The 24,538-nt window shown below is 37.7% G+C and overlaps 1 protein-coding gene across 2 annotated transcripts in view; it reads left to right on the plus strand.

The window, feature by feature from the left end:
- The first annotated feature begins 1,108 nt into the window (after window positions 1–1,108).
- LOC139443257 (tryptophanase-like) overlaps window positions 1,109–24,538 on the plus strand; it is a 47,009-nt gene continuing 23,579 nt past the window's right edge. Inside the window, exon 1 of one of the 2 annotated variants that reach the window (XM_071224227.1) lies at window positions 1,109–1,218. The gene's annotated coding sequence lies outside the window, so the exon portion shown is untranslated. Of the gene's footprint in view, window positions 1,219–8,432; window positions 8,521–24,538 lie in introns of those variants that run through there. The other variant, XM_071224228.1, reaches the window with a different exon arrangement.

Below are 24,538 nucleotides of genomic sequence, written 5' to 3' on the forward strand. Positions count from 1 at the left end.
GAGAAATTTGCGTCGAGTTTACTGATGAAAGTCGGTTTAACTTGTTTCGAAATGACGGCAGAGAACGAGTTTATCGACGCAGAGGGGAACGTTTGGCTCCGGTGTTTATTCGAGAGGTCCATCCATTTTGCAGGGGAGGTATTTGTGGAGACTGATTTAGTGATTTTACAAGGAACCCTGAACGCTGTGCAGCACAGAGACCAAGAGACGAGTGGCAACGGATTCCAGTCCACGTCATCAGAAGACTGACGTGATCGATGAGGCGGCGTAGCACAGCATGCATTGAGGAAGCTGGAGGTCATACACGCTATTGAAGGCAACTGTGTCGACAATGAACTTGTAGTGTGTCTGACAATTTTTCGGTGACATGACAACTTTTGAAAATGAAATTTCTTACCCCACCATTGTTTACCTTGAGCTTACATTACCTGTGATTGCACAATTTTATTCAAACAGTGGTTGATCAAACATCTGTTACCCATCTCTAGATTATATTATAATTCACAACAAAACCTCTTCTTGTTATTTTTTTATCGATAATGGAACTCGACCTATACTTTCTTTTGCCGCCGAGTTTATTTTACAGGCCTTCTTGTTAGCAAAACAGAAACTTGAAGAACATTTAGCACATTTTGCGTTTCAAACCAGTCTTTAATTTTCCATCATGGGATTAAAAATTCAATAATATACAACTCTTAACGTCTTAAAATTACCTCCGCTACCAGGATTCTAGCGGCAATGTAGTGATTCACAAGTGTTTGGTCAGAGATATCGCGAGATCCGAGTTGTATGCAACTCGCCTCCGTGTGAATGCCGAGTTGTATACAACTTCAGTACGTACAACTAATTGCATACAGCAAGATGTAACTAGTTGTACCATGTGATTGGTCCTTTAGTTATTTATATTCTATTCTATATTTTTTATTTAAAAAAGTAAAACCGTGTTTGCAATTTTCACTGAACCGTATTGAACTGTGCATAAAAGGCTTTCTATGTATTCTATAAATTATTTGAATAGACTGAATATCAGTTGAGACGACACGGTAATCTTTGAATTGCGTGTGACTGGCGAGATTGGTGTAAGAGTGTCGTGTATTCAATGAACTATGAATCTGTCTAGACACTGTCTGCTTGAAGGCTCTGCACCACAGACTTCGTAGCAGACGAAACAATCTCCAGATTTTTCTCTGTGTTACTTAAAGGCCATAATCACATCAGGTAAGATGTCTAGATACATACTGTGTTAAAAAGTGTTACACATTTGGCAATTGTTGATACATATAGAATACTCAACAAGTCCCCATGTAATACCAAGTTTATGAAGCGAGTGAATAGTTCTGGTATTTGACGAGAGCGAAAGCGAGTCAGATACCAGAGCTATTCAGGAGTTTCATAAACTTGGTATTACACGGGAGCGAGTTTAGTATTTTATTTATTACTTGTCATTTATAACTTATTTTAGTCTTTCATTGTCATGTATGAACAGGCAGACACCTACACGATCCACAATGTAATCCAATTGAGTTTTAAAAAAATAATACTTCAAACACGTCAAACGTTGACACAGTTTAATTTGACACCATACAACGGCCCACCTTTAGAATTCCACAAAGTTACCGTAGCCCTTATGTCATCGTAACTCACCTACTTTTGTCGTTGCGCTTGAACACGCTCGCCTTGTGGAACCTGCACCACAAAGTTTACAATCACGTCACAATGCTCTATGATGTGATTTGTTGAATTTTGTTGCACGGTCCACTGGTGAAACAATGTCATGTGAAGTCAGCCTAGCGACGGGGTTGCTGTAGTCATTGAGTGGAATTAGCTCCTCTCAGTGATCTATCATCTCCTCGCGCAATGACGTTGAATAAGCCAAGAGATGTTGAGAGCTTTCAAGGTTTGTTAGTGTTACTTGTTCCCCAGGTACATTAGCACGTGCCTTGGTATTACACAATGTATTATACAGCTTGTTACGACGTAAATTGTAATAAAAATGTAAATTGTAATACTTGCAGTAAATTGTAATAATGTTGACGTAAATTGTAATAACAACGTAAATTGTAATACGCAAATTGTAATAAAAACTGACATAAATTGTAATAATCTCTACTTGTGGTAAAATGTAATAAATTCTTACTTAAGTTGTATTAACCTTACTACCGTAGTGTCCAAGACGCCAATTTACTAGAAATGATCTTTGTCAGTTGACCTTGCGTTTCACATGTACAATTCGAGAAATACTGTGTATGATGACAAACGTACAAAACTGTTAAGTTAGGGATGGTTGGTATAGGCTTTATCGTACAATCGTTATTAAAGGGTGGTGTCAACATCGATAAATTTAAATGACTGAAAGATCCATCCTCGGGTTCAAAATGATGGGTTACACAACCGTATATTCGACAAATAACTTAATTGTGACATATTGTTCAATACTCTTATAAGACTATTCAAGATGTTTTTTGCATGACTTGCTTCAACGGTACTTTGACCAGTCCGACACGACTGAACGAGTGATGACGAAGGGTACAAACACAGGCTGGTCAACCAGTGTGTCGATTTGCAGTGGAAACGCTATACGAGTTGATAAGGAGTGCATGATCCTTTTCTTGAAACAAACGAGGGAATTTAATCATATATATACAATTAATTTTATTTTGACGAAGAATTCAAATACAACAAATGAGTTGACAGATCCCGTGCATACACAAATAGCATCCGGTATCTTCGGATAACTCTTGAACAGTTTCAAAGAGTAAACGAATTATCATAAATTTCTTGCAATCAATTGCTGAAATATATTTGCTTGTATCCGAATAGAAAGGAACATTTATAATGAAAAGATGTTTGTCACTAAAGTAAATTTTCTCTTTGACCTTGAAACGTACATGAAGATCATTAAACTCGACAATCGTTTTGCTTTCAGGGGATTATTGTCCGTCTAAAATTAGTGATAAAAATTAAAAACGTATTATCTACGAAGAATATACTTATGTCTTCGTTGGACATACTTTTATCTACGTAGAAGATACGTTTATCTAATGTATTTGCTACATTCTAATTCGTATATCTACAGGTTTGTGTTTCTATTTTATCTTTTAAAATATCTTACTTTGTTCATTTGTTACATTTTGTATAACCTTTAATTGCTCATATCAGCATTTTTGTGGGATCTCTCACATAGTAGTGTCACTCATCTTTCACTTGGAACTATATGTAGAAGTGCAGTCATAGATCTGATACCAATGACATATTGAGGTCGTATTTACTGGCATACATGCATGCATACATACATACATACATACATACATACATACATACATACATACATACATACATACATACATACATACATACATACATACATACATACATACATACATACATACATACATACATGCATAAACACACACACACAAACACACACATACATACATACCTATGTGTGTATGTGTTTGTATGTATGTGTGTGTGTTTGTGTGTATATGTGTGTTTGTGTGTATGTGTGTATGTACATTTATGTGTGTGTGTATACTGATGAGGGCATAGAATCGGAGATAATTATAATTTGTTTTCTTACTTAGTCACTATTCTTTTCATTGGAATGTTAAGAAGGTATGCTATAATTTGAATATTTTATTACAGACTGAGTGCTTGATGTTAGCCGGAATTATTTTAATCCTCTTAAAACCCCAGAGAAGATTATCTTCTGAGGTATTTTTTGTCCGTATTTAAGTCACAAACTAGTGATAACTTATGAAAAACGTAATTATCTGTTTCGAAAATTATGTACCGCATTATACGTGAGGTACCAAATTTGGTATCAAGGTTGCTTGGCGCAATCCACCGACGATTGCCGAGTTTAATGATCTTAGAATACTCTTCGTATAAGATCAAAGAGAATATTTACGTTAGTGACAAAACCCTTATCATTAAAAATTATCCATCCTTTCAATTTTGATCAAAACAGATATATTTCAGCAATAAATGATTGCGACAAATTTATTATACATCCTGATGCTCTTTGAAACTGAACAATACATGCCCGAAGATACCGGATATTATTTGTGTATACTTTGAATTATGATTACGTACCGTTATCATGATGGATTCTGTTTTTGTTGTTGGGCAAGGAGTTATTATCCCAGCAAAAGTTGTCAGTAAGTTGTTGTTAGTTCTTCATGACATATGAAAGGAATCCAGACAGTTACATTTATTCATTTATTTCACTAAATATACTTCTTCGTATGAAAGCAAATATTTTATGTTATATTAATGATCCATATGTTAATCATACATTGCTACAAATATTGAATAAGTTAACATGGTTTGCATTTATTTATTATTATTTCTTTACCTGTGAGAAGTTCACAGAGATCGAGAATCAACAATATCTAATAGTATATGCAATGTAGGTAAAGAATATCCACGCCCCTCTTTTGATATTAATAAAAACATTGTATATAATGTTATGTATTAAGTATTCTCCTTTCCCATGCATGGGTAATCTATGCTGCATTTGCTGACGACTGTTTTTTTTTCCTTTGACATCTGTCACTCATTTGTTGTATTTGAATTCCTCGTCCAAATATAATGTATAAATACGATTGAATTGTCTCGTTTGTTTCAAGGAAACGGTCATGTGCTCCTTATCAAATTAAGTAAACCTCCAATGCAAATCGACATAATTTCAGGGTCCGGTTGCACAGAGCTCTCTTCGGTAACTCGTAACTCAATGTTATTGCAATGGACAATTGGATGATCAATCAATTAACATATTTGTCGAATAGACGTACCCGAGGATCGATCTTTCAGTCATAAATTTGTGTACAGTTAGTAGAGTATCATTCTAACAATACAGACATGACTCAAGCTGCACATAAAATAATTGATAAAGGTAGTCCTTGCGGGTTCACATATCCACATGTACATCGCCCAGGACATTGTCATTATTTGCTTTACATCCAGCGAGCAACGTTAAAAAATTGAAACTTGAATAATAATAAATTGATATTACGTATATGAACATGTTTAAATCAGCTTGCACACAGACTACTGCAGAATGACATCATGTGTCATCCATTTGCTAGTTTAGTTTAGTTTAAACATATTTTATTCACAGAACAAAATGAGAATTGTATTGGGGACAAGTTCTTGCAACTTAGTAAACCCTCTCCGCATAAAATATGTACAAATATACAGTTGCAAAATAAATAAATTTGCTTCAGTCAGTAAAAGTCAGACTTTCCACATTTACACATCAATATATTTGTGTAAGTTTGTTACGTTATAATTGTTCCATTGTGTATATTACCTACTTTACCAAATGAAATGTGATTCAATTAGGTTAAATATGAACAATTATGATGAAAATCGTCAATAGGATATGTTACAATTAAGTATTTCTCAAATAAATAAGAAAACTAATTCTTTCTAGTTATTAATCCTCTTCTGGACAACCATAGAAATGAAATTTCAATGCGTTTATATATATACATATAATTATACAACAATGTACAATAACGACCTCAATCCTTACCCCACACCCATACTTTAATGACGATTGTACGATAAACCCTGTACCAACCCTGACAAGGATAGATTCTAGTCATTTAACGCCTTTGACACTAAACTTATAAGGTTATCACAATTTACGTAAAAAGTTATTACATTTTACCGCAAGTAGAGATTATTACAATTTACGTCAATTTTTATTACAATTTGCGTATTACAATTTACGTCAAACATTATTACAATTAACGTTGTTATTACAATTTACGTCAAAATTATTACAATTTACTGCATGTATTACAATTTACCTTTTTATTTCAATTTACGTCGTAACACAGCTGTATGTGTATTTAACAGGTGATCTCTTCACGGGCAAGTAATAAATGTATACTGCTTATACGGGATGGCCTCATCTAATCAATTACGTAACTTAGCCTTCAATTTATACATGCACAGATGGAATATCGATATTTTAATTCTTCCCTGAATGCTTTTGTGAATGTCAAGTCACAGCCTTTTTGTGGTTCAGCTAATGGGGAGTTAGCTATTGTAGACCAGTCATCAAAGTCTGTTGTTGTGAAAGAGGAGTACTTACCTTTTATTAGTAAAGGTTTTATGTCAGCTAGAGGTGACAGTTCAAATGTCCTCTACCGTTTTGAGTGATACGGGTGCTCTGATTTTGGATGGTATTTCACCACTTTTTGAGGAATCATCGAACTCTGAAATTTGGTTAGAAGGTTAATCTGGTTTTACCAGTGCACATCTCCATTTTTTCAAAATTTGAAGACAGATTTGATGTCTTGGTTGGAGATGAACGTACATTATGACAAAAAGTCACAAGAGAGAAATTCCAGCTCTGGCGATAAAGCTGGTCAACCATTGCATGTCTGGGTTGTATAACCTCTACCTGTTAAAGGTGTAGACTTGCTCTTAGGGAATGATTTGGCAGAGGGAAGATGTTTGGCTGGTCCTGTTGTTTGTCTTGGGCCGAGCACTTCGGAAAGTACTGAAAATCTTGAAAGAGAAATTCCACGTATTTTTCCTTCGAATGTTGTTACTCGTGCTATGGAAGAGCAAACTTCTTCTGAGATGATTCCAGAGAGTATTAAAAGTTCTGACAGTTTGGCTGTTGAGAACCATTTCTGGGAGGGGAAATGTAAGTTAAGGTCCAGGGGGAAGACCCAGAGCTCTGTTTTGAAAACGCTGACAAGGTTCCAGTTTGCTATTATTTGAAGGTTGGTGTTTTGATTAGGAAATGGAGGCCGTCTAATGTACCTGCTGATAATGAATGGAAGGTTTTCCATCAAATTGTTCTTCCAAATTTACAGTAAACTACGGTTAAAACGAACACGCTTATAACGAACTGACGGATATAACGAACTTACTGTTTGGCCCCGACTATTTGCTGTAGTTATGCTGCATATATGCTTATAACAAACTATGGTTATGATGATCTAAAATTAGTGGTCCCTTTGAGTTCGTTATAACTGTAGTTTACTGTATATCGAAAACATGTTTTGAGTTTGGTACATGAAACAACTTTGGAAGGTCACAAATCTTGAAGTGTCTGAAATTTGCAAAATGTGTATCAAATAGTTGGCAAACCTAATCAGAAAATCCCAGCCACACCTTTGAAACCCATAACAGTTTGTGAAGAACCTTCACGGTTTTGAGACCGAGAAGGATTGGGATGAAGGCATGCATTTGTTATTCTACCATGACATTGATGAATTCTTGAGTCTTATTGGTTAACAAGAGGTTCCCTTTTTGCTACGGAAACCCCTTTCATATATATATAGCCTTTTCACAAAAAAACGTGCGCATGAATACATAGAAAGCCTACATATCGATTCATAAAAAATGGCTGCCGATCAATCATCCCCACATAAACTGTAAAAGGAATCTTTATTTCCTTTAAAACTCACAGGGTCTCTAATACCAGCCAGGTCTCTAATACACGCAGAGTCAAGGACTCTCACGAAATTAATAGACGGCGTAGTGTCAAATAGAAGAAATATGGTAGTTTGATATCGGATGTTTGGGGCGTTGTAGGCCACAACCCTGACTGCTTTGATGATGACATTAAAAGATTTAACGAAGGCATATCTTTTGCATACAATTAAATGTTTATGAAACTGTTAGAGAAATGTTCTATGATGACCAGAATCGGAACAATTTAAGCTATTTCCTCATTCAAACAACCGACAATGAAAGTAAAATGTTGGTTGTCATCTTGCTTCATTCTATAACGCGTTACGGAGAATGTAAACACAAGATTGTCAGCCATTGACAGCTGGCAGGTGTGAGTAACTGTGATGAAGGTCAAGTTCTGCCATGTCCAAGTTCGGGTTTAGAGAGGCATTTATTTTGATTTTATTATTGTTTACAGGGGGTAATTTCTAACTAACTAATAACACTTACACATGATAAAGGTATAACAGAATGTTAATTCATAAAGTTTGTTGGAGAAATATATTCGTTTAGCATTTCAAAACCTTTTTATATAACCCGTCACCCCTACAGTAGAAATCATGGCATTTTCGATTTCCAAGAAATGACCTCTCTCGCAAAATTCCGAAAAATGAGTCAGTCCACATTGTACAACAGTGTACAACAGTGTAAAACAGTTTGGTAGAAATTAAAAGGCTAAATTGCTCGGTTCAAAATTAAAATAAAGAGGTATCTACTCTAGTAGGTTTATCTCCTAATTCTACCATGACATTGATGAATGCTTGATTCTGACTGGTGATAAAGAGGTTTCCTTTTTACTACGGATCGAAACCCACATATTTTAAGCGTTTTCACACAAAAAACGTGCATACGAATACATAGATAGCCTACATAGCGATTCATAAAAAATGGCTGCCGATCGATCACCCCCATATGAACTGTAAAACGTATCTTTATTTCCTCTGTTACACGCTGGGTCTCTAATACAAGCCAGGTCTCAAATGCACTCCGAGTCAACGGCTCTCGCGAAATGAATAGAGGGCATACTATCCAATAGAGGTAATATGGTAGTTTGAAATCGGATGTTTTGAGCGCTCTAGGCCACAACCCTGACTGCTTCGATGATTACATTAAGAGATTTATCGAAGGCATATCTTTTGCATACAAAAAAAATGTCTATGAATCTGATAGGGACATATTTTTTGGTGACCAGAATCGGAACAATTTAAGCTATTTCCTTATTGAAACAACCGAAAATGACAGTAAAATATAACATTATTATTTTTTTTAAAAGAACTGTATTGATGACAACATGTTAAAAAAACTTATTTGTGATCGATATTCGTTGCCATTTCCGTCAACCACCATCATAAGGATTTTGCAGATTATTGGAAAGTCCATCAGAAAACACTGAAAGGCGGAAACAATTTTCGACATCATTGAAGTCAAACTTGATGAAATTCATTTCAGAACACATGCAATTAAGATAATCATACGCGACCAACTATTTCTGCACCACAACTGCGTCATTGCTATCACACAATGGCTTTCTAAACAGTGCACAAAAAGTTGTGATGAAATTAAAACATCTATCTTTTGACTAAGTTTCGAGGGTAATTTGTCAACTTCTTTGTGAAAAACTATGTGTTTTGTACACTTATTTTTGACTTACTCAAGACTATGGGATCTTAATCTTGAACAAGAGTACTGTTTGTTGTATATAACTATCTGTGACCACTTTGCGGAATGTTCTAAGATTGTGGACCTTTGTACCCTGTGTTGTTACGCATTGCGAGAGAGCGACGTTTTCAAAACCTTGTTGCTGTCATGGTAGAATGGAGATAAACCTACTGTATTTTGAAATTTGATGTAAAGCGCTCTGCTCCAAATGAAAGTATCAGGTATCTACTCTACAGTGGGACTACATCAAATTTCAAAACACAGTAGGTTTATCTCCTAATTGTTTGCTGTGAGGGAGTCAGTTCAATAGTCACTAGGTTTTAGACCCAATGACTTTGTCTTTGGCCATACTGTTCATGGACCTTTATATCAGTTAAAGGAACATTAGCTGAATGATATGTCTGCTAGATATGAGTTTTTTGGAATGTCATTTGTCTCATCATTTTGGGCTGGGCTTTAAACACTAGTGAAGTTGCTTGGGATAACTTGAAGGAACCCCAGGACAAAATGATTGACATTATGACAAAAAAATCACAAGAGAGAAATTTCAGCTCTGACGGTAAAGCTGGTCCACCATTACATGCTGGGTACCACGGTCCGCATGTTATTGACCGAAAACTCAGTGATACTGACTATATCATACAAACACCAGACGTCATAAAAAGAAATGACATTTTACCTCATCAGTTTGTTGCCACTGTATCACCTGTGGATGTTTTATCAGACTGCGATGCTGATGAGATTTGTGACTTTGTCACGTTCGATTGCATTGCTGATGATGCTAGCCCTAAGCTACACAATTCTGAAGTTTTAGCTAACTTTAATGCTAAGTTAGGTTATTTGTCATCTGTGTTTAAGTGATAGAGTTAATGCAAGTGTTTGCTCACTTGTTCACGGATGTACCTGGCCGTACAGACTGAGCGAATCATGATGGAGATGTAGGTTATGCTATGCCTGTGAAACAACATTCCTATCAGATGAATCCAATCAAGCAGGAGGATCAATACAAGCTGGACAATGACATTATTGACCCAAGTTATAGTGCCTGATGTTCACCTTGCATTCTTATGCCGAAGCCTGATGGTAGTTACAGATGTTTTACCGACATAAAATGTGTGAACGAACATTACATTACTTAAGGGTGTCGAAGCCTATGTTGACAATGTCATCAATCTTTCCATGAAGTGGGAAAAACACCTGAAGAGGATACGTGCCTTCTTCGAAAGACTCAGTGAAGCCAAGTGACTGTAAATTTCGTGAAAAGTAATTACCCGGATGATACGCAACGCAACTGAGCGTGACCAGAGAATGGGCTACCGTCTGCAAGGACAGCTAAATAAACTTGGAGGCTGGAGGCAATATTTGTGACAGAAACAAATATACACACTATATAAAAAGCAATGCTCAGGTGAAATATCTACTTTGTGTTGCAAGTCGAAATAGTGTAAACGAATATCGCAAAATTACCAAGCAAGTGACTTATTAAAACTTCGTCACCATTACCGATGCTACCCACAAAGATACCTACATTTCCTTATTATCATTCGTTGATCAATGTGACCATGCGCCCTTATTACTACCAATAAAAGTGACTAATGCGCTTACGAATGGTGCAGCAGAGGTCGCGAACTAGTCTAGATTTCTGCTATACATCCGGGTACTCACTTGGAAAAAACAATAACAAAGGCAACAACCAGTCCCGGGGAACTGCGTTAGATCAGTGCCCCTTTAAGACCAACTTTCGTGTAGAGATCAATCCTCAGCCAGGATTCCCTGCCTTGGCCTTTCTCGGAAGCTTGACAGCTGTCGCCATTTGGTGAATATACTATTATCACTGACTTTTGCCATCACCACTGTTGTTTTCTATTTAATACAGACCACTGTCATCATATTATATACTGTCACTGAATATTGTACGACCAATCTATTGTGTACTGTACTACCATATTCGCCCTCCAAAGACCACTTCTCATGCTCTATCCACGGATACTGTACTTTTCCATCCCTTCAGGTGAATCTTGCATTTAAAACTGACATAGGTGTCTCCTCTGTTTTCATAGGTAAACCCTGCATGAGCCATGTCTTTAGCTTTTTGTTTCATCTGTGATGTGATTTGATTGGCCTACTTCTTTCGATTCATATGTTGACGAAACCGAGAGAACTATCTGTTCAGCTCAGACTCTAAAATGTCATATTTCCCAGAAAACACGCCATATCACTTCAAAGTGAACTTAAATCAGAGGTAAACATTTGAGGGGCTTTGGGTAGTTGCTTTAGTTGAACACAATTTCGGAAAGACAGATCTTAAGGACATGAACGACTCCTATGTTGATATTCTATGCAACATATGCGATAGCTCACTGGTAGGTGAAAGACAGACCACATTGTTGAGACGTGTTGATCTAAGACATGGTCCCAGTTACTTGTTCGCTAAACCCTTTTACAGTCCTGTCTCTGTGAAAGAGACGCCAAATGTAGAATTACATATAGGAGCTAGTAATAGAACAACTGAATCATTTATTAAAGAAGAGACGCATGCGACACTACTCTTACGTCAGTATCCCTTCTTAGACTGAAGATTTTATCATGGAGCACTTACCCGTTTATGTACCAGACTATTCTAAATGGAAACAGTACTTTGAGAAACACATGGTAGGAGCAGTGACAAATGTCACTGGAAGTAAAACTAAGAAGATGAATTTCATTATTTCTTCAAATAACGTGTCAAATGACAAACGTAAGGAAGCACCTAAAGTTACACTATGACCGACATCTGAATCAGAGCGAAGTTGAGAGAGCAGGTGCGAAAGAAAAACGCATCAAGGCTATAAAACGCAAAGCAGGTGAGAAGACTGTCACATCCAAGAAAATGCGTCGCACTGAAAACATACCTTCGAGAACTGCTAAAGTTCTAAAAAGCACACCTGTTGAAGAAGAAGATATCTTTAGTTAAAAAACAAGCAAAATTCAATGTCACTGTTAAATGACAAGGACTGCCTCTCGCTATTCAATCCGCCGCCTTATCAGACCAGTATATTTCAACACTATTTTGTCAACATTCGCCCACTGAGTCAAATCAACGAATCTTCACCAGTGGAGTTTCAGGTAACGAATTCAGGAAGGGATTACATTGATCTGAAACGCTCAGGCTTGCATCTAAAGATGAAAGTCACTCTAGGATGCGAAGAGATCGCAGCTGCAATCGCAGTTGTTTTACAAGGATGCAGGGTGACCAATGCCGACATTGAAAGCACTGATCCTATCACCGGAACTATTACAGGATTCTCAATGCGTGGAAACTTTATTGCAACAAGCAAGAGTCTGACGTTCTCCGGTCCCATCTACGAGGATGTGTTCAACATGAATCGTCACCTAGTTAAGGTTACACACAACCAAATGTTTTCCCATAGACTTCAATGGTAACGTTATGATTTTTTTTTAAATAACTAAGCGTTCAACAGCTATTACCTGTATGTGTGTGCACAGTTTGGCCCTAGAGCAGCAATAAAAAAAATAAAAATGACTAGCTTAGCCAGCTCATTTTCCGAGTACCGGAAGCTAAACACACCCCCCCCAGCTTCGCACCAAATGTCACCTACTTGAAAATAGCTGTGGTCACATTCAGCATAAGTCATCATGTTGAAAAAGACGGTACTAAATATAGAAAAACATGGTCAGTTTTAATAACTGGATGGATGTACATTTGAAAGACATAAAGATCTTACAGAATATCCTCCAATCACAGCCTGCAGATATATCTCGATCTGCACTGAAGGCTCCCTACGAAAACCGCACTGTCCAAACTGGTTCTGATTTGGTGTAGTAAAACCTTAACGGTGTCGACAGGAACCTAACATTTTACAGAACATCACCTTCCTTCAGTATAATGAGTGGAAAGAACAGTCAATCCTACAATTGAACTCATTGATGCCTATCTAAAAGCCTGTAAACTGAAGGTGAACCCTGCTTTGATTTTGGCTCACAACAATCTGTTTCAAAAGTCCAATGCTCACTATCCTTACACCATAACAGAGGTGAAGGTGACTAGCATTCCATTGACCCAGCTGAGTCACAGCATAGACAACGTGTCTAGTTACGTCGCCAATCGTTACGTTGTGGGTTTTGTCGATAGTGACAGTCTCAATGGGTGCTATACGGGGAACTGTTTCAATTTTCAATCATCAATGATAAACACTGTGTGTATGGTGTCAGTGTTCCCGGAAGACCAGTCGAGTCAGATGACATAGGGGCCTACGTCAACCTGTTTGATGGAACAGACATGTGGAGAAAGAATGTAGGAAATGATATTTCTAGAGAATTCCTATTCGGAAATGCCCTGTTTGTATTCTCGTTAGAACCTGTCTTTCTAGAATCGGATTATCTCAACTTAGCAAGAAGTGGGAATGTAAGATTGGAGGTAGAGCTCACGTCAACTCTCACCAAGAGTGAGTTGGTGAGTTGGGTTTAACGCCGCTTTTAACATTATTCCAGTTATATCACGACGTGTCAGCTTTATGTGGGAGTAAAGCCCGAAGTGATGCAGGTCTCAGACGTTTACCACTTCGGTGAAACCCACGAGCACGGGTATGGTGCTGACAAACCGAGAAACATAATCGTGGTGAACCGGGATTTGAACCCACAATCATAGGTTCCTGGCGTGTCCAGGGCACGCAACTCGGCACAGCGAATCGTGGCGCCTTAGACGACTGGGCCACCCGTGCCCCCCTCTCAACAAGACTCTCAGTTGCATTGTACTCAGTGAAAGAAGCAGTATCATCGAAATTGACCAAGCGCGAAACGTGATTGTGAAATAAGGCTATTAACTCTTTACAGTTACTGTGCGCCATTCGGAGTGATCGCAGTTTAAGGACAATCAACTAGGTGTGTATGCCCGCGATACATTACCACACATATCACATACCAACAGAGAATGGGCTTTTATTGTTAACACTGCAGACAGTGCGAAGGAGGGTAAACACTGGCAGGCTGTTTATGTTAAGGGAAACAGAGCAGAACTGTTTGACAGCCTAGGACGCCAGCTTGATAACCCAACTGTTCAGTACCTCAAGTCCAATGTATCGCATTATACCTACAATACTGTACAGATACAATCATCGGATTCCACTGTATGCGGTCTTTGTTGTTTATATTATCTACAAAAAAAACTAGAGTGAGTTTGTATGATGTTGTCAATCAGTTTGATACTACTAATCGCATATCTAATGACTTCTATGTTTTCAATGTTATTTGTCGTTATTTTAGATACTGCACCCATTCGTGCACACCTAACCTTGCGCTTACCATTAGTACCTTTGACCAGAAGTGGGATAACACCAATAAGATTTCTTCTTGGCCATACTCACAGTTTGAAGTCCACAGACGCCATATTTATCGAATGGGATTACATGTACAATAAACAAGCTCGTCTCAAACGTAACTCAATGTCACTTGGTTAATTGACTTCTCACAAATCAAAGGATTACCACCAGCGGAAGGATTACCACCAGCGGAACTGTTTTGTCCGGGTAAGTGAGGCAATTTTGTGTGCATTTCAGTGTTTTGTGTATGAAAATGACCATCCAGTTCCGGAAACTGAATTCCCATATATACGGGTAAATTTATATAGTGTTTATTTCGTTTTGAATGAAAATCGTCAGGGAACCGAGGTTTCCGAATATCTGAAGTCCGTATAAGCGAGGCATGACTGAATTATCATGCATATCACCTAGACCAGAAGTGGGATAATGCCTCTAAAATCTACAATGATTGGAATCTTAAGATTTCTTCTTGGCTGCAGATAGTAAATAACGCTTCACACTTATGGCCAGAACCTTTATGTAATGGGTCAATATTTCTAATTTTGAGAGATTTTTGACTATATTATGATTCATATCACCTAGACCAGAAGTGGAATAACACCCATAAAATCTACAATTAATGGAATCTTAAGATTTCTTCTTGGCTGCAGATAGTAAATAACATTTCACACTTATGGACAGAACCTGTTTGTAATGGGTCAATATTTCTAATTTTAAGAGATTTTTGACTATATTATGACTCATATCACTTACACCAGAAGTGGGATAATGCCTCTAAAATCTACAATTATTGGAATCTTAAGATATCTTCTTGGCTGCAGATCGTAAATAACATTTCACACCTATTGACAGAAACTTTATGTAATGGGTCAATATTTCTCATTTTAAGAGATTTTTGACTATATTATGATTCATATCACCTAGACCAGAAGTGGGATAATGCCTCTAAAATCTACACTTAATGGAATCTTAAGATATCTTCTTGGCTGCAGATCGTAAATATCATTTCAAACTTATGGCCAGAACCTTTATTTAATGGGTCAATATTTCTAATTTTAAGAGATTTTTACTATATTATGATTCATATCACCTAGACCAGAAGTGGGATAATGCCTCTAAAATCTACAATTATTGGAATCTTAAGATTTCTTCTTGGCTGCAGATAGTAAATAACATTTCACACTTATGGACAGAACCTGTTTGTAATTGGTCAATATTTCTAATTTTAAGAGATTTTTGACTATATTATGATTCATATCACCTAGACCAGAAGTGGGATAATGCCTTTAAAATCTACACTTAATGGAATCTTAAGATTTCTTCTTGGCTGCAGATCGTAAATAACATTTCACACCTATTGACAGAAACTTTATGTAATGGGTCAATATTTCTCATTTTAAGAGATTTTTGACTATATTATGATTCATATCACCTAGACCAGAAGTGGGATAATGCCTCTAAAATCTACACTTAATGGAATCTTAAGATATCTTCTTGGCTGCTGATCGTAAATATCATTTCACACTTATGGCCAGAACCTTTATTTAATGGGTCAATATTTCTAATTTTAAGAGATTTTTACTATATTATGATTCATATCACCTAGACCAGAAGTGGGATAATGCCTCTAAAATCTACAATTATTGGAATCTTAAGATTTCTTCTTGGCTGCAGATAGTAAATAACATTTCACACTTATGGACAGAACCTGTTTGTAATGGGTCAATATTTCTAATTTTAAGAGATTTTTTACTATATTATGACTCATATCACCTAGACCAGAAGTGGGATAATGCCTCTAAAATCTACAATTATTGGAATCTTAAGATATCTTCTTGGCTGCAGATCGTAAATAACCTTTCACACTTATGGACAGAACCTTTATTTAATGGGTCAATATTTCTAATTTTAAGAGATTTTTGACTATATTATGATTCATATCACCTAGACCAGAAGTGGGATAATGCCTCTAAAATCTACAAATTATTGGAATCTTAAGATTTCTTCTTGGCTGCAGATAGTAAATAACATTTCACACTTATGGACAGAACCTTTATGTAATGGGTCAATATTTCTAATTTTAAGAGATTTTTGACTATATTATGATTCATATCACCTAGACCAGAAGTGGAATAACACCCATAAAATCTACAATTAATGGAATCTTAAGGTATCTTCTTGGCTGCAGATAGTAAATAACATTTCACACATGTGGACAGAACCTTTATGTAATGGGTCAATATTTCTAATTTTGAGAGATTTTTGACTATATTATGACTCATATCACCTAGACCAGAAGTGGAATAACACCCATAAAATCTACAATTAATGGAATCTTAAGATTTTTTCTTGGCTGCAGATAGTAAATAACATTTCACACTTATGGACAGAGCCTTTATGTAATGGGTCAATATTTCTAATTTTAAGAGATTTTTGACTATATTATGATTCATATCACCTAGACCAGAAGTGGGATAATGCCTCTAAAATCTACACTTAATGGAATCTTAAGATTTCTTCTTGGCTGCAGATAGTAAATAACATTTCACACCTATTGACAGAAACTTTATGTAATGGGTCAATATTTCTAATTTTAAGAGATTTTTGACTATATTATGATTCATATCACCTAGACCAGAAGTGGGATAATGCCTCTAAAATCTACACTTAATGGAATCTTAAGATATCTTCTTGGCTGCAGATCGTAAATATCATTTCAAACTTATGGCCAGAACCTTTATTTAATGGGTCAATATTTCTAATTTTAAGAGATTTTTACTATATTATGATTCATATCACCTAGACCAGAAGTGGGATAATGCCTCTAAAATCTACAATTATTGGAATCTTAAGATTTCTTCTTGGCTGCAGATAGTAAATAACATTTCACACTTATGGACAGAACCTGTTTGTAATGGGTCAATATTTCTAATTTTAAGAGATTTTTGACTATATTATGATTCATATCACCTAGACCAGAAGTGGGATAATGCCTTTAAAATCTACACTTAATGGAATCTTAAGATTTCTTCTTGGCTGCAGATCGTAAATAACATTTCACACCTATTGACAGAAACTTTATGTAATGGGTCAATATTTCTCATTTTAAGAGATTTTTGACTATATTATGATTCATATCACCTAGACCAGAAGTGGGGGGTAGGATTACAGCAAGACAGAGGACCCGTTTGATAGTTGTAGAGGGATATCTCAATGGACAGCGCGACGAGATAATCGGCCCTGTTGTTCTACCGTTTTTGCGTCGTCATGGCGCAGGTATTACCTTTCAACACGACAACGCCCGGCCTCATTTTGCTCGCCTTGTTCAGGATTCCCCTCAACAAAACAACGTGAATGTCATCCCCTGGCCGGCTCGCTCCCCTGATCTTTCACCAATCGAGCACATGTGGGATGAGATGGATCGGCACCTCCGACGTCAACCACGTGTTCCACAGACACTCCAGGAACTTCGAAACATGCTCCAGCAGATATGGATAGATATCCCACAGGACCTTGTGCGACGCTTGGTCCATTACATGAGACGAAGATGTGTTGCTTGCATCGCAACCAGAGGTGGACAAGCGCGCTATTGATTTGTAAATTGACATTTTGTCATGCTCATGTTTTATTAATGAAATCACGCATTTTCTGAAGTCAGTATGGCACATTAAACCATTTGAACACTTACAAGAGTCTTTTATCTGTTGCAAACCGAAATTGTTTCAGATTTGGTAAAAAAAATAACTTTGCATTAAATCTTATTCAATGTCAAAGGAACTTTTGTTGTTCAGTTTGCATGGATTCTTACATGAGTTTTGTGAAACAGATTATGTACTGTGTACAGTTCTTTTATCCACGTAATGCCAATCGCCAAGCACGGGTACTATCTTATTCCGTTTATCGTACCTTCCGCTGTCAGGGGTGCGATTGGTTAGCGTATTGGTCAAAGCGTTCGCTCGTCACGTCGAAGGCCCGGGTTCGATTCCCATCATGTGTTCAATGAGTAAACCCTATTTCTGGTGTCCCGCGCCATGATACTCCAGGAATGCTGCTAAAAGCAGTGTAAATACATATTCAAACACTTTCTCACTCCTGCAGACGTCTATCTACTAGGCCAGTCAGGCAGTTGATTTGGTGTAGAAGTGGTCCCCAGCACCACATGCTTAATTATAATTGTCTTACCAGGTGTCTTCATGGATCGGAGGTTCAGTGTCCTCCGACGTGCTGGATGTTTGCTTATAATATCAATCACTATAGTGCTCTCTGCCCATGTGGACCAACATTTTACTGTACCAGTAACAGCAAAGATGAGCATGCAGGTAATATTCCCTTGATCGGATCGGGGAGTCCGGCTTAGAATCGTATAATGACAGGCGACTAACGAACCTCGGGTAGTCAGGTTCGTTATTTGGTTGATTGCGAGACATCGTGTTGGCGTGGGCCGTTGTTCATACTTAAACCAATCGCTTGTCTGGCCAAGTATCAATTACATGTATTTATATCGGGGTACATGACACACAATCAACGAAGTCACTATACAAGCATGACCACCCGGTCCATTGAGAGTCGTGCCCGTGAAGATCCGGGGTAGAATAGGTCTTCAGCAATCCATTCTTGCCATAAAAGGCGACTATGCTTGTCGTAAAAGGCGACAAACGGGATCGGGTGGTCAGGCTCGCTGACTTGGTTGATGCATGTCATCGTATCCCAATTACATGGATCGATACTCATGATGTCTATCACTGGATTGTCTGGTCCAGACTCGATTATTTACAGACTGCCATCGTACAGCTAGGATATTGCTGAGTGCGGCGTTTAACAATAACCAACCAACCATCGATTGTCGCCTCACACGACAGGCGAAGCTGTGGGTATAATTTAAGCACTGTCCAACATACACACTGCACTGTCCATGGATCATCGCTAATTTAGGCTAAATATATTATTTCGACTAGCTTCAATATATCTTTCCTGTCATTTGGAGATGACACAAGACATACTGCAATTTCAAATTGAAGCTGTCTGGTTCCTAAAACACTATGAAGTAACTATATACTCCTTTCTGTTAGGTCTGGTTTACTGGTGCATGCATGCATGAGCAGATATATATATTGAAGCTGTCTGGTTCCTAAAACACTATGGAGTAACTGTATACTCCTTTCTGTTAGGTCTGGTTTACGGGTGCATGCATGCATGAGCAGTCATATCCGTCTTACCGCTTCTGTCTGTAAGTGTTAAATTTGCACACCAAACTTTTGAGCTTGCATTACCTACATCATGTATATGTGATAGGGTTAAGTTAAGGAGGCATTTGAGGTTACCAGTTACTTGTATATGTGGGTAGATTGCCACTCTGAAACAAGCGTCAACATCCAGCTAGGATACTTCTTAGCATGTTTCAAGGCTTACATGGGTCTGCATCTACAACATTCTGAAGTCTGTATAATATAATACATCCGATACAAACCCTCTATCGTTATCTATCGTTCTGAGTGATGTATAGGTTATATCCGATATACATACTCCCCCGCGATTTCATTTATAATGATGTATATAACATGTCAATCAATCAATCAATCTTTATTGTATGAAAGGCCATTGGCCCATATACACATACAGATAAACAATATCATTTACAGCTGTACAGCGCATTTTATAATTATTGGATAACTAATATGATGCTTGACATGTAATAAAGGTATGTAATAATGTAATGTATAATAGAGCAGTAGTAGTATAAAATACAAAAGGAATGGAATGGAAATATGAAGTTTGACGTCGCAAAGGCTTTCAGCCATAGTACAACACCCCGCGTTTCATTCTGGGTTATGTATATTTTATGTCCGATGTACCTGTGCACTTCCCCGTATTTCTTTCTCCGTATACATTCAATAACATTTTCGATATGCACCACCACCCATAGATCGGGGTCAAAGTGCTGTATATGATATATTTGGTACTTGTATACCGTCTACAATATAGCTATCGTTTTGCACGAACAGAATTTAATTCCGAACAGTCTATCATATAAAGCGATACTAATTTTCTCCAGACCCCACGTTAAATTGGGCCACGAACAACAGAATACGGAAAATTGTTTACAGTTGCAAACAAAACAAAAACTAAATGAAATGCATATTGAGTCGAGGCTCTTTTATTCTACGGCCACAATCAGAGATATTTCAGAAACCTCTAAAGTTACCGCTTTTACTGTTGTAATATGGACGATTCTATTACATATACTATTGTGACCACAGTGTGATGTAGAAACGCGTCCTTGATTTCAATTATTGATCTAATTGTAACATAATTTGTGAAAAAAAATATCGTACAGACACAGTGACATCTGTGCATAAATGTGAATTACCGCACAGAAAGGCGTGTGACACACTAGGATATCCCCATGTGAGATGTCCTCCAGTGCGGTGTCGAAATACTTGTCGATTTGTTCGCCCGTCGAAAGCATTAGGCCCTCGTGATGGACATGTGAGGGGTGTTCAATAGAGCATCCGTAGCAGTTCAGTAGTGTCAAAGAAACGATTTTTTTCTGTAATTTGTCTAAATATATTGATTCTGTCATAGCGACTGATTTATGACTACCATTGTCTGCAGTACATTTGACTTCAAGGACAATTTACCCTGTAGCCATGTCTCCATAACTTAATTGTCATTACGTTTTAGGCGCTAATCCCCGTTGTTAATCCCCACCAACATTCCATTGTATATTGACTGTCAGTCAGCCTGGACTACCATATCACTTCCCTTTAACTACTGCTTTTATAGTATGGCATTTATTGCCCTAATTGATCATCCCATGAACTGTGTTTGTTAATCACGCCCATATGTCCAAAGCAACGTCGTTGTCTCTTTGTCTGTCCATTGTTGTTCATTACTATATATGTGCTACCATTACACAGTTACTAGGGTGTTAGTCAGGCTTGGTATTCCGAGTGCTGGCATAGGGACGACCTCGAGCAGGATATGCTGCTCGTAGGAAACGCCCTGAGGTGAGCTGGAGCTCCGCTCACCTCTTGTACGCCTGAGCTGGAAAGTCTGCTCATTGCTGTGTTTGACTATGTGTTGTCAGAGCAGGTATTCCGCTCATTGTGCAATTGTTGTTTATTGTTTACATGTTGTGCATAAAGCGTTCCGGGGACAGTGATGTCGATTTTGTCCTTTATTCCCCCAAGAGCTAATTCCCCGTCAACATGCACGTTGACAACTGGTGTTAGAATCCGGCTGGAGTAACTTATTAGCTTACTCCCGATCCCGTAACCTCTCTGTATGCCTACCACCCTGAAGAACAATCATCAACTCGAGCCATGAAGAAACAAGATTGAAGAAAACTACAGGAATCTCTCCGAATCTCTCAAGATTTCGTTCATACACTGGACCAAGGAAGTATAAACGCCTATCCCGCAGTGATCCTGACCACAGCCATCATGATGCAGATCATACAAAAACCGCCTCACGGGCACCTACAAGATGGACACTGTGTACAAGATATCTCATTGGGACTTACTAATTTGTGTTTACTTACATGGACTCAATCAAGGATATATATTGTGTGACTGTTGAATAGTGCAACCAGGTATGTTTAATCAAAGCCAGTATATTAATGCCAAAATGTGTCTTTCCAAAATTCAGTTTTGTATGTGTGCAATATACTCCAAATTACATCTTTAGTCAAGCTAGATCTTTGAAGTTATTGTGTAGGGAATCTTTGAAATGTCTCCAGGCCACGCCAGACATATAGATACAGCTAGGGCCCAGACAAACCTAAGCTGTAGGGTTATCGAGTCACACCTTAAAGCTCGACTCGTAATTTCAAAAATCTAAACGACAAGATTTGTCATTTGGTACAAGTTATTAATGTGCACAGTTTGGTACAAAATTGAATGTATTGTCTAGGACTTTGAATTCAGATTAGGGATATTCTTGGGTGAGCCACCCCCACACATATGTTTTATTGTATGTCAGTATTAAGTAATTAACAGCACAGCAGTATTCAGCATTTCAGAGTTTAGATGTCGGAATTAAGGCTTTTTTTTTCTTGGGCATCGCACCCACAATATCTGGGCAAGCTCCGTCAAAGACACGGGAAGAGCACCCATTGTACTTAAAAGGGCAATAGTACCCACAAGTAACGTTTGAGTCGCGCGGTAAAGTTAGACTCCTGGTTTCAAATTTCTTTATGTGAAATATTTGCTGAGATGTTTAATTTGTACTTTTTATGACATTACTCATTATCATTATTCAGTACTGAGTCGCACCGCCAAACCAGACTCCTGAATTCAAAGAACCTCAATAATATATTTATTGAATCTGTCCAAAGCGGTAATTAACTCGTAGTGAATTTGCACATTACAAAGATCACTTTCAAACTGGCACTTAATCAAATTGGCTAGATGACCACTTTCATACCGTCATAGCATAGGTATATTTGTTGCACAAGAATTTCAACGATATCATGAATTCATCTAACTGATTTTGTTCACATTTTGCACTATTGTTTCCGTTGGTGAAAAAGTTCACACATATCAATTTGGACTTGTCAAAGCTTGGGGTCCAAGCTTCACGGAACGGAGGGAAGTTGTCATAGCGACTGATTTATGACTACCATTGTCTGCAGTACATTTGACTTCAAGGGCAATTTACCCTGTAGCCATGTCTCCATAACTTAATTGTCATTACGTTTTAGGCGCTAATCCCCGTTGTTAATCCCCACCAACATTCCATTGTATATTGACTGTCAGTCAGCCTGGACTACCATATCACTTCCCTTTAACTACTGCTTTTATAGTATGGCATTTATTGCCCTAATTGATCATCCCATGAACTGTGTTTGTTAATCACGCCCATATGTCCAAAGCAACGTCGTTGTCTCTTTGTCTGTCCATTGTTGTTCATTACTATATATGTGCTACCATTACACAGTTACTAGAAACGAAATAGAAAATAATGATCCAGAAACCTATTGTAAAAACCTAACAGACTATATAATAAACGCAGCCAAAACCTCCATCCCCTTCAAAACATCTAAGACAGGCAAACCGACGGTACCATGGTGGAATGAGGAAATAGAACAGACTAGACGAAAACGTAAATCAGCCTTCAATAAAGCAAAACGCGACTACAAATATTTAAACATAGCCCACGAACTAAACCACCAGGTTCAAAAACTAGTCCAAATAGCCAAAAGTAGAGACTGGAAAAAATTCTGCGAAGGTATAAATAACCGTACAGATGCCAGAACGGTCTGGCGCAAAATCCACGCCATTAGAGGCTTAAAACGACATAAAAAAAAACCTAACATTAACAACTCAACCAACCCCGCCCAAAAAGCAAATAATCTCGCCAACCACTTTTCGGCCGTTAGCAGAAACAGCAACTTCAGCCAAAAATTCCAAGATAAACTTAAAACAGAAAACAAACCCACAAAAGAACCAAACAATAACAATCTAGAAATAAATCAACCCTACACAATGGAGGAGCTCCTCTACGTAATCCAAAACAGGAAAAAGGGCACAGCCCCAGGATTAGACCTAACCTCTTACCAAATAATTAAAAAACTCCCCCTAAAACTGCTCCAGGCACTACTCAAACTATACAATCTCATCTACCTAAACGGACAGGTTCCTACTCCCTGGAAACAGGCCCTAGTCATACCAATCCCTAAACCTAATAAACCAGCTAATCAAGCTAACTCATATAGACCAATATCCCTAACTTCAAACTTATGTAAAGTAATGGAATCAATGGCTAAAAATAGATTACAACATTACTTAACCCAAAATAACACCATAAACCCAGATCAAAGCGGTTTCACTCCTGGCCGCTCAACCCTAGATAACCTCGCCCGACTAGAACAAGATATTAAGACAGGACAACTAAATAAACAATATACCACAGGCATCTTCTTAGACTTCTCTAAAGCTTTCGACATGGTATGGCACGATGGGCTAATACAAAAACTTTAAAAAATAGGACTCAAAGGTCAGATAATAAACTACATCCAGGACTTCCTAAACAATCGTAAAATAACCGTGTGTATAGACCAAACTCTATCGGACCAATGT

Source organism: Haliotis cracherodii, unplaced genomic scaffold (genome assembly GCF_022045235.1).
Source record: "Haliotis cracherodii isolate W230 unplaced genomic scaffold, xgHalCrac1.p SCAF_5, whole genome shotgun sequence".
Classification (NCBI taxonomy): Eukaryota; Metazoa; Mollusca; class Gastropoda; order Lepetellida; family Haliotidae; genus Haliotis; species Haliotis cracherodii.